Source organism: Cyprinodon tularosa, unplaced genomic scaffold (assembly GCF_016077235.1).
Source record: "Cyprinodon tularosa strain WSP-4 unplaced genomic scaffold, ASM1607723v1 ctg838, whole genome shotgun sequence".
In the NCBI taxonomy this organism is placed as follows: domain Eukaryota; kingdom Metazoa; phylum Chordata; class Actinopteri; order Cyprinodontiformes; family Cyprinodontidae; genus Cyprinodon; species Cyprinodon tularosa.
The window spans coordinates 88,073-96,823 of NW_024039605.1; positions in this window are offsets into that span (position 1 = coordinate 88,073).

An 8,751-nucleotide genomic window follows, 5' to 3' on the forward strand; every position below is an offset into this window, starting at 1 on the left:
CGGGTCTCGCAGCCATGGAGGCAGACATCTTTGCGCTACGGCAGCGCAGAGCCAACAAACTAGCGATTGCGAGATCGCCCATTACGCTCGAAAGTAACTACGGCAAGTTGAGAGAGATGAACTGAGACGGTACTGAACAATAGATGGCAGTATTAAAATTATCTATGTAAACAAACCTCATCACTTGAGAAGGTAGGTGATGCGGACGTCGTGGAAGACATTTTGTCCTGTAACGCTCGCCGTACTGTTGGGGGGGAGAAGCGGTGGGGGGGAGATGTTCATGTTGCTGCGGTCTGCAGTCTGACCGCTAGATGTCGCTGAAAATTACACACTGTAGCTTTAAGCCCCGGTACAAGCAAACTGCGGGTGACAGACGGGATGCCTGATGCTTTGCAGGAGCTGAGGAACAAAATTTATTGTAATTTCACGGGAGGTGGGATGTAAATATATTCTGCTTTGTTTCACTGTTTACTGCTAAAAAATGAGAGAGAACATGAAGATTATTTATTTTACTGCTTGATTGTCTTTTTATATTGGAAAAATATAGTGGGACAAATCTTTCTTCTTCTTTTGCCCCCCGTCAAGTTTCCTTAGAATCTTCCTAACATTTCCCCCCCCAATACAGCGCCCCTGGGTCCATGTATATACACATCCTTTACTGATGTTCACACTGCTTTATAGTCATCAATGTTTAAATAACAATGGCGGAAACTACTGTGCTGCTTAGGCCACCATGTTTTACTCTTAGCCTGCCAGTTTTTCCCTTTAGAATTTCACTTTCCTGTCTCATTTTGGACAGAGCATCCACCTTCAGCCATCTGTCTCACTTACATTGCCTGTTCTTTCATTATCCAATCCGCCCACTCCTCCCATTTACTCTACCTTTTCTCTCATCTCTTCTATTGTCTCAAATGCCCTCCTATAAGTTATCCTTTTCTCTGTATTCTGTATCGACTCACATGTTTCCCATTTACAGCGGTCAACGTGGCAATAAGAGAATCAAACTCTTCTCACTGGGCTTAAATTGTCATCTCGACGGTAGTGGCAGAGTATAGACTGGCATAAAAAAAAGGTGTTTATTGTTTTAACTCTAAATGATTATGTATGCGGCTGCATCAAGGTGCAGTGCATAGCACCGTTGCCCTGCAGCAAGAAGGTTCTGGGTTCTATTCCCAGCCCAGGATCTTTTGGCATGGAGTTTGCATGTTCTACCATGCATTGGTTCTCTCTGGGTACTCCCATAGATAGGTTAATGCTTCTCAATATTGTCCTTAGGTGTGAGTGTTTTTGTGCATGTGTGTCTCTGTGTTGTCCTGCAACAGACTGGCAACCTGTCAAGTTCGTACCCGTCCTCTCGCCCAGACCGCCGGAGATAGGCACCACGACGACCCTGATGGGATATGCATGTAAGGATGAATGGATGGATGAAGCTTAGTAAAACTGACTGACCTAGGTTTTTTAACAGACACTAAAATGATTTAATGAATTCTACAAAAGCCGACTAACTGCTGTCAAAGCTGTGTTTATAATTGAAATCATATGCATGATTAATTATCAGTGGTACTTTATAAATACAAAACAATTAATCTCATCATCCTTTTAATGCAGGCATGCCCAAGCTCAGTCCTCAAGGGCTGCTTTTCCACAGGTTTTAGAGGTTTCCCTGCTTTAGCACAGCTGATTCTGATGATGCCAGCTCAGCAAAATCCTGGTAATCAGCCATCAATGAAAGGGAGCAGGGAAACCTCTAAACTCTGCAGGACAGCGACCAGGAGGACAGACATTAGACATGGCTGTTTTAAAGTTTGTTTAGCGTTTAGAGGCATTACAGAGTTTTCTAATCATGCTGCCACATGAGCCCAAAACACAGAGCTGCAGCACTCTTCTGTTTATACTCGTAACTCACGCTCATGCTTGACAATGTTTTTTTTAACTTTAATATTTTTTACGTTTTTCACCTTAATTGAGTTAACATTGGTTTCTGAGTTGAGCTGGATGCAGGTCACTTCTAAGTATCCACAAAATCCACAAAATGTCACATCTGCAGAAAAGCATGGGGAAACTGCACAAAGTAAATTCAGGAAAATAGGCTAGATGCTTATAGATGCATGGCCTCTGAACTAGTGAGGTATCAGTTTGTTCATTGAAGGTTGTTAAGTTGTAAAGGCACAAATAAAATATATTTTTCAGTAAAATCTTATATAGTGTCTCCATACGAAATACTTTCCCTTTTGTAAAAATGTAGAGCCTGATATCTAAAGATTTAAACTTAAAAGCACTTAAATGCATACATTGATAATCTTAAATGGATGAAAGAAATTTTGAAACTGAATCCTCTCAACGAACACTTACCACCGTCTATTTTGAGCAGCAGAAAAGGGAGAATTGCTAGGGGAGGGCACCAAGAAAGACTTCATGGTCAAAGTATGAGATGAACAAGAACAAAAACCATCTGAAGGCTGCAAAACAAACAGACCAAGAAATCAAATTGAACATAGGAAACGATTTATCACATCCGGCTGTTGGGCTATGGAGCCTTCTTTAAATATCCATTCTAAGGAATATCTCCCGGAAATGACAAACCCAACCCATTTAAGCAACAATACCAACTGACTTCAACACAAGCAGATAGGATAGCTCTTAACACGCCATCTATGTTGGCCAGTTGCCACAGAATCACAACATAACCAAGTATTTTCTGATGCTAACTAGCTTGCATGTTGCACGTTCTAAACAAGTAGTGAAACAAAAATAAACATGGATGTAAAAATAAATGAGCTGTAACTGAAAACACCATTAATCATGTGATCATATACCGTATGCTTAGCTTAACTTGTGGGTGTGATTCAGCTTGTAATTGTACCCTGCATCACAGTCACTCGATATTTGGAGGAGATCACCTAACCCTCACCCTGATATACTTAATTACAATTTGCTGAGGAGACTCATCAGTCATGCTGCACATTAAATACATCACTCCTTATTATAAACCCTATCGGGTTAGGATGGGGATTTGGTGCCAGACCAAAGCAGGGGAAATATATCAGACCACAGTGAGGACAGGTGTTTTACAGCTAGTTGATACAGAGAGAGGAAAGTCATTTTTGCCCTGTAGCAGGCAAAAGCATACATGGATTCACTGCGCCTGGGACCAATCAGAAGGGTCTATTTTTAAATGGCCCAGGACGGCGTTCCAAACAGTTGACTGAAGTAGGTTACCACCAAAAGACTTCCTTACCTGTAGGGATAAGGGAAAAGAAAGTCGCCTGCAAATTATGCAGAAGCAGTTGATTAATGAGATTCAGCTTTGTACCAGCTTCCCTAGATTGTTGCAATCTTTAAATAGATCTACAACTTCTTCGTCTTATAAGAGTTTCTTCGGCTCCACCCAAAGGATTAATTTCTCAATGAGAATGTTTTTTTTCAAAGTAATAGTTTGTTCCACTTGACATTTATTTTTAATCTATATATATTTCGCTTTGGCTCTATGAAATTTTTAGACAGCTATTAAAAAACATTTAGAGGCAGCATAAAATGGATGTATTAAATCAAACAAAAAGTAAGGTAAAAGAAAGGTAAAAGAAAATGCAGTCCAACTAGTTTTTTTACATAAATCCTCTAATAATCTAACAAAGCTCACATACAAAGCTATAAAAATCATTGAATGGCAAAAAACACTGCACATGAACTTAAACTGACGGTCTGGGAATACTTTTCTGCAGCAGGAACATAACATCTGGTCTCAATTGAAAGTAGGTCTTTAGATATTTAAGACTGTAAGAGAAATAACTTGGCTGCTATAATTGAGACAATAGTAAGAACTACATAGTAACACTTGAGGGGAGCTGAATTCTAACAATCCTCAAACAACAACAACAAAAAAGAAAAAACATCTATACATTTAATTTTACTTGTTTTGCTGTTATGCATTATGACAATTTTTTAGTCATAGTAAACTATAATAAAATGTTAACATTTTTTTTCCAACTATTTAGTCAATTTATTATTTAAGCTGACAGCAGGTAACCAGAGTCACGTTTATAATTATGACATCTCAATTTTTAATTGAAGTTTAAGGGCTAATTAGATAAGCTAGTAACTGACAAGGCACTAATTACCCACTCTTTGAGCTAAACAAAACCAAGTTTGTGCAAAATGAACTGCGTGTGGCAAGAAATGCATCTTTAATGATGCACACAGTAAGCTCCTCAAATTACCAGGACAAAAAAAAAAAGATCCGTATTGATTACAGCCAGTGGACTGTCTGCACGTTGGAACGAGCAGTATCTCGGTTTCTAAATTCTAACAGGATGAAGTGTGAGTGTTTTTGTCTGTCAGCAGGCCACTTAGGGTGCTATACAAATCAAATTATTTGCTGAGGTTGCCCATTCCCTGATAATCCCTGGATGTTAGCTGCTAATCCCCATTTATCAACAGAGACATGAAGGTAGCAGTAACTCGTGTGTGACATTGTTGAAAGTGCTCCTTGAATTACCTGGGGTTTAGCTTCAGAAAATGTTGGTCATTTAAAAAGCTATTGTATTAAAAGCATCAATCTTGAGAGCAATGGTTTCTCTCTAAAAAGTTACAAATAAAATCAGAATAAGAATGCCATTGTGCAATAATAAATACCTAATAATGCTGATGTAATGAATAACATTATGATAATTTATTTAATTATATTTCTGATTTTTAATGCAATAACGTCCCTTTGCAAATCAGCTATGGTACCTTTGTGGCAGAAGTGTTATAATACTATTTATTACCTATAGCTTTTAGTCTTCCTGGGGTTAAAACAACCATCAATTTCGCTGAAGTCTAATTCAATCCAAACATTGAGGGAGAATGCATAATTATTTCCCACAATTCTCCTCAACTTAATTTGAACAGTTTAAAAATGCAAGTTTGCATAAAAAAAATAAATAAACACCATGAAACAGGTTAAACACAGTGGAGAAGGCAGCAGGTTGTAACCCCAGTGTTTATTTATTGAAACAGATTTTTTAATTGGAAGTTAAATAAATTACATATAGTAAGTAAGTAGTAAGTAGTAAGTAAGTAAATATACAAATAATTAACCTTTAACCACCAAAAATTGTGTATTTAAGATTAGATGTCTACTAAATCTCACATTTAAGGAGGAATATTTTGAGGGGCTTTTTCCAATCAGAAAAAGCTTTTGTGTTTACAGAGGTCTGTACACTTTGCACATCCAAAGTAAGAAGCATATTCATACTGACATAGGCCCCTGATTATACTACAAAACAGGAAAGTGACACGGGGGGAAAAATAGAACCGATTACCAAAGGTGTAGGTAGAAGGCAGCCACTGAGATAGAGTTTCTAGGAAAAGGTGCCACATTGCAGAGAAATGCAGTTTTTCTCTAGGACTTAAACAGCAATCATAATGGCTGGCTGCCTGGAAAGTTGGGTTGGGATGAAGAAACTTATTTACATGTAAGGGGATAACACCCATGTAAAAGTTATATTTGTAAACTTCACAGGGAGTGAGGAATTTTCCAAAAATTGGTAAGAAGTTCGTCCAAGTTAATGCAGCTAAAATTACAAACGTGAAATCAGGAATTGGATATATTTTGCATCTCTACAACTATAAGATGCAAACAGCTTGAAACATCTCATCACTGGCTATTACTAGTAGCCAGGACAATAAGACAAATGGCAGGGAAAATGATCACCTCTGGACCCCCCCCCATCCTTTCCCTAAATGTATTTTTAACAACATAAGAATGACAGCAGCCCTACATGTGTACATGGCTGCAATCCCCAGACACCCCCCCCCCACTCCCTCAATTCCAAACTAAGAGGCTGCATGCTGCCTTGACTTCTCCCCTAATCCCTCATTGACTCTTTTCATTTCCACCTTGGTTCTACAGAGTCCTGGGCTCTTGACGGAGCAGGAAAAACAGATTGAAAGGGAAAAATGTTCCTTCGCTGCAGGCAGAGATTTGGTTTTAAATGGTTTGTGGTCTCTCCCACTGTTATCTCTGGGCATAATTAGCCTCATCAAGGACATACTCCCCAGGAGTCTCTTAATGATAGCTTATAGGTTCTACAAAAAGCAGCATTATCTCACAAGGATCGAGGGTCATTGAAGCAACCGATGTTTAACTTCTAGATTAGACCTTACGTTATCTACAGCTTTTCTGAATAGTACCAAAATGAAGAAATAAGATGTAAATGTACTTTCTCATGTCGCTTCATTAGCCTTAAATTGGTTGAGGCAGAAATAAATCAATTTCCCCTCCTCTCTGAAGGACACGACCCTCAGCGGCAGCTTCAAGGTGAGCATACTCTGCAGCATAAAGCTACATACTCTACTACCCTCTGCACATACTATCTGCACAACAGTATGTCAAATCCTGCATGTCTTAAGCATTGTATGGATCAGTCCAATTCTGACAACTGTGTCTGCAAGGTGAACAAGCTACCAATGGGAATAAGATGCAATATCAAATGAATTGTAAGGTCAGAGTCCTATGAAAATCAATCCTGTTAATTAAACCACGTTTTGCTATGTTAAATGCTCCATAAAGGGCTACTATAAAATAACATGAACCTAAACTAATAGCTTTGTGCTGTGGATGCCCAGGCTTAAAATAATGCAGAATAGCATCCTCATTTGCATCTCCTGATCTTCATATTTGAAATTTGTGCTGGATCACTATTCACTGCAACAGGGGGAGCATTTAGAGTTACTGAGTTACTGGTGCAGTGCAGAGATGTGGAAAATTTATGGCAGTTTCACAACCAGACTGTTGGAATGACTTTTATGATTTTGGAGTGGGTCTCATCCTGCAGGGCTGGTGAATTTAATTCTGTTGCAGAGAAAGGATATTGATATTTGGTCCACAGTCATACGCTCAGATAGAGTGCATACCCAGAGAGATTCGAGTTCTGCTTTTATCTTATGCAGCAAAAATAAAAAAAAGAATAGTACAAGAGTTACGCTGTGTTCCCTTCTAAATTAGTACATTTTGCTCACGTTCACCTCTGGATAAATGTACAGGAAAATTACATGTCCTCTGCTGCCATCTCCTGGTATTTATGGTTATGAGCGTAAATGTGTCTCCATCGCAGATGTCAGCGAATTTCAAACTGATTTTTTTCTTTCCTCACAGGGTTTATGCATTTCATAATTATTGTATCTTTCTCAGATATTTGTCTTATATATACATTTAATTTCATGTAATGAAAATTTGTCAGACTTTTACTAAAAAAATGTTTTTTCTAAATTAGAAATATTTAGACTTTTGCATTTTCACTGGGAAAGTTTTTCAAAGCTTTCGGGTTTGCTGTCTGATTGCTTTGTGCAGACTATATGACTATTAAGACTTTATGTATTTAAGATGCTGAAAGCTTTTCAGACATAAAATTAAGATTTTTTTTCGTCTCTGAGCTTTTCATTTGTCATTTTTACCTTGTGATACATCACAAGGCCATGTTAAAGAGACATGTAAATCCCTAAACATTTTAGTTTACTGAAACTCTAGCAGATTTTTTGCTTTATTTGCTTCTTTTCTGCATGTCTTTGCATCATGTCAGCAACCACAGTTTCTGCCCTACTTGGATGCAGAACCTCTACACATGCCTGCTGCCATTAGTGGACAAGCTCTGTGCTGGTGGTAACCCTTATCTTAACCCTATTTAGGAGATGGTCATAGCATTTTTTTAACTTTCTTGGATCCCATAAGGCCTTTTGTGTACTTGTTTTTCCTATAAGGCGGAGACAATTTTCTGTTAAACCGCTATATAATTGGGACCTTTATCAGGTCCCCGTCCAGTTTTGCAAATATAGCTCTGGGGATTGATATCTCAGTGCTAAATGATAGCTCAACAGATTTGGGGTTTACAGGCAGACCGTTATGACTGTTGCCATAAGGTTCCACTTGGTACTTGTATGTGAAACTAAATTGAAAATTATTTGGGGAGCAAAATCTAATACAACGGAGAGGGAAAAGGAGGTGAGAAAGATGGGATAAGAACTCAGGAGAGAAAAAGAGAGAGAAAGGAAAGAGTGCATAAAAAGAGAAAATCAAATAGAACAGCAAAAATAGACAACATAGGAGATACACATTAACTCCTAGAAGTCTGCTTCCAAACCTGTATGCGAGGAGAAGAACTTATGTGATCATAGCAGCAAAAAGAACAGAACAAAAAACATACAAACCAAAGTAAAGAAAAAAAAAATGGCTTCAAGAGCAGTGGGTATCCTTTAGATGTCCATGTGTGTGCAAGGCAAAACCTATGTTGATTACACATTATCATGCAAGGTGATATTTACATATATATATATATGTAGCTGCATCTAGCATTATCGTGCATCTGTGAACACCTGGAATTAAATTCCTGTGGTATGTATGCATGGGCATGCTTGTGTACTGAACTGTTATTGTTATTGTTACTGAACTGAACCGCATTATAAATAAAGAGTCATTGTAGTGAGTGCATAAAAAAAACATAATTAGTCGGGTTTTTAACTCAATATATTACTTGCCTTAGGCTATTTTGCAACAAAGACGCAGCAGTGTCATTAAATCTCTTTTTCAAGAGTAATAAAACAACATGGGGTTGGTTTATTTCTTGATGCTCCATTAAGCATGATCTTGCTCTGGAGACTAAGCATCCAGAGGCTACTACTTCCAATGAAGAAAGTCTATTTTGAGCGGCATGAGGGATCATAATATAAGATGCCACTTGATGAAGAGAGATAAGAAACCCATTATGTTATGTG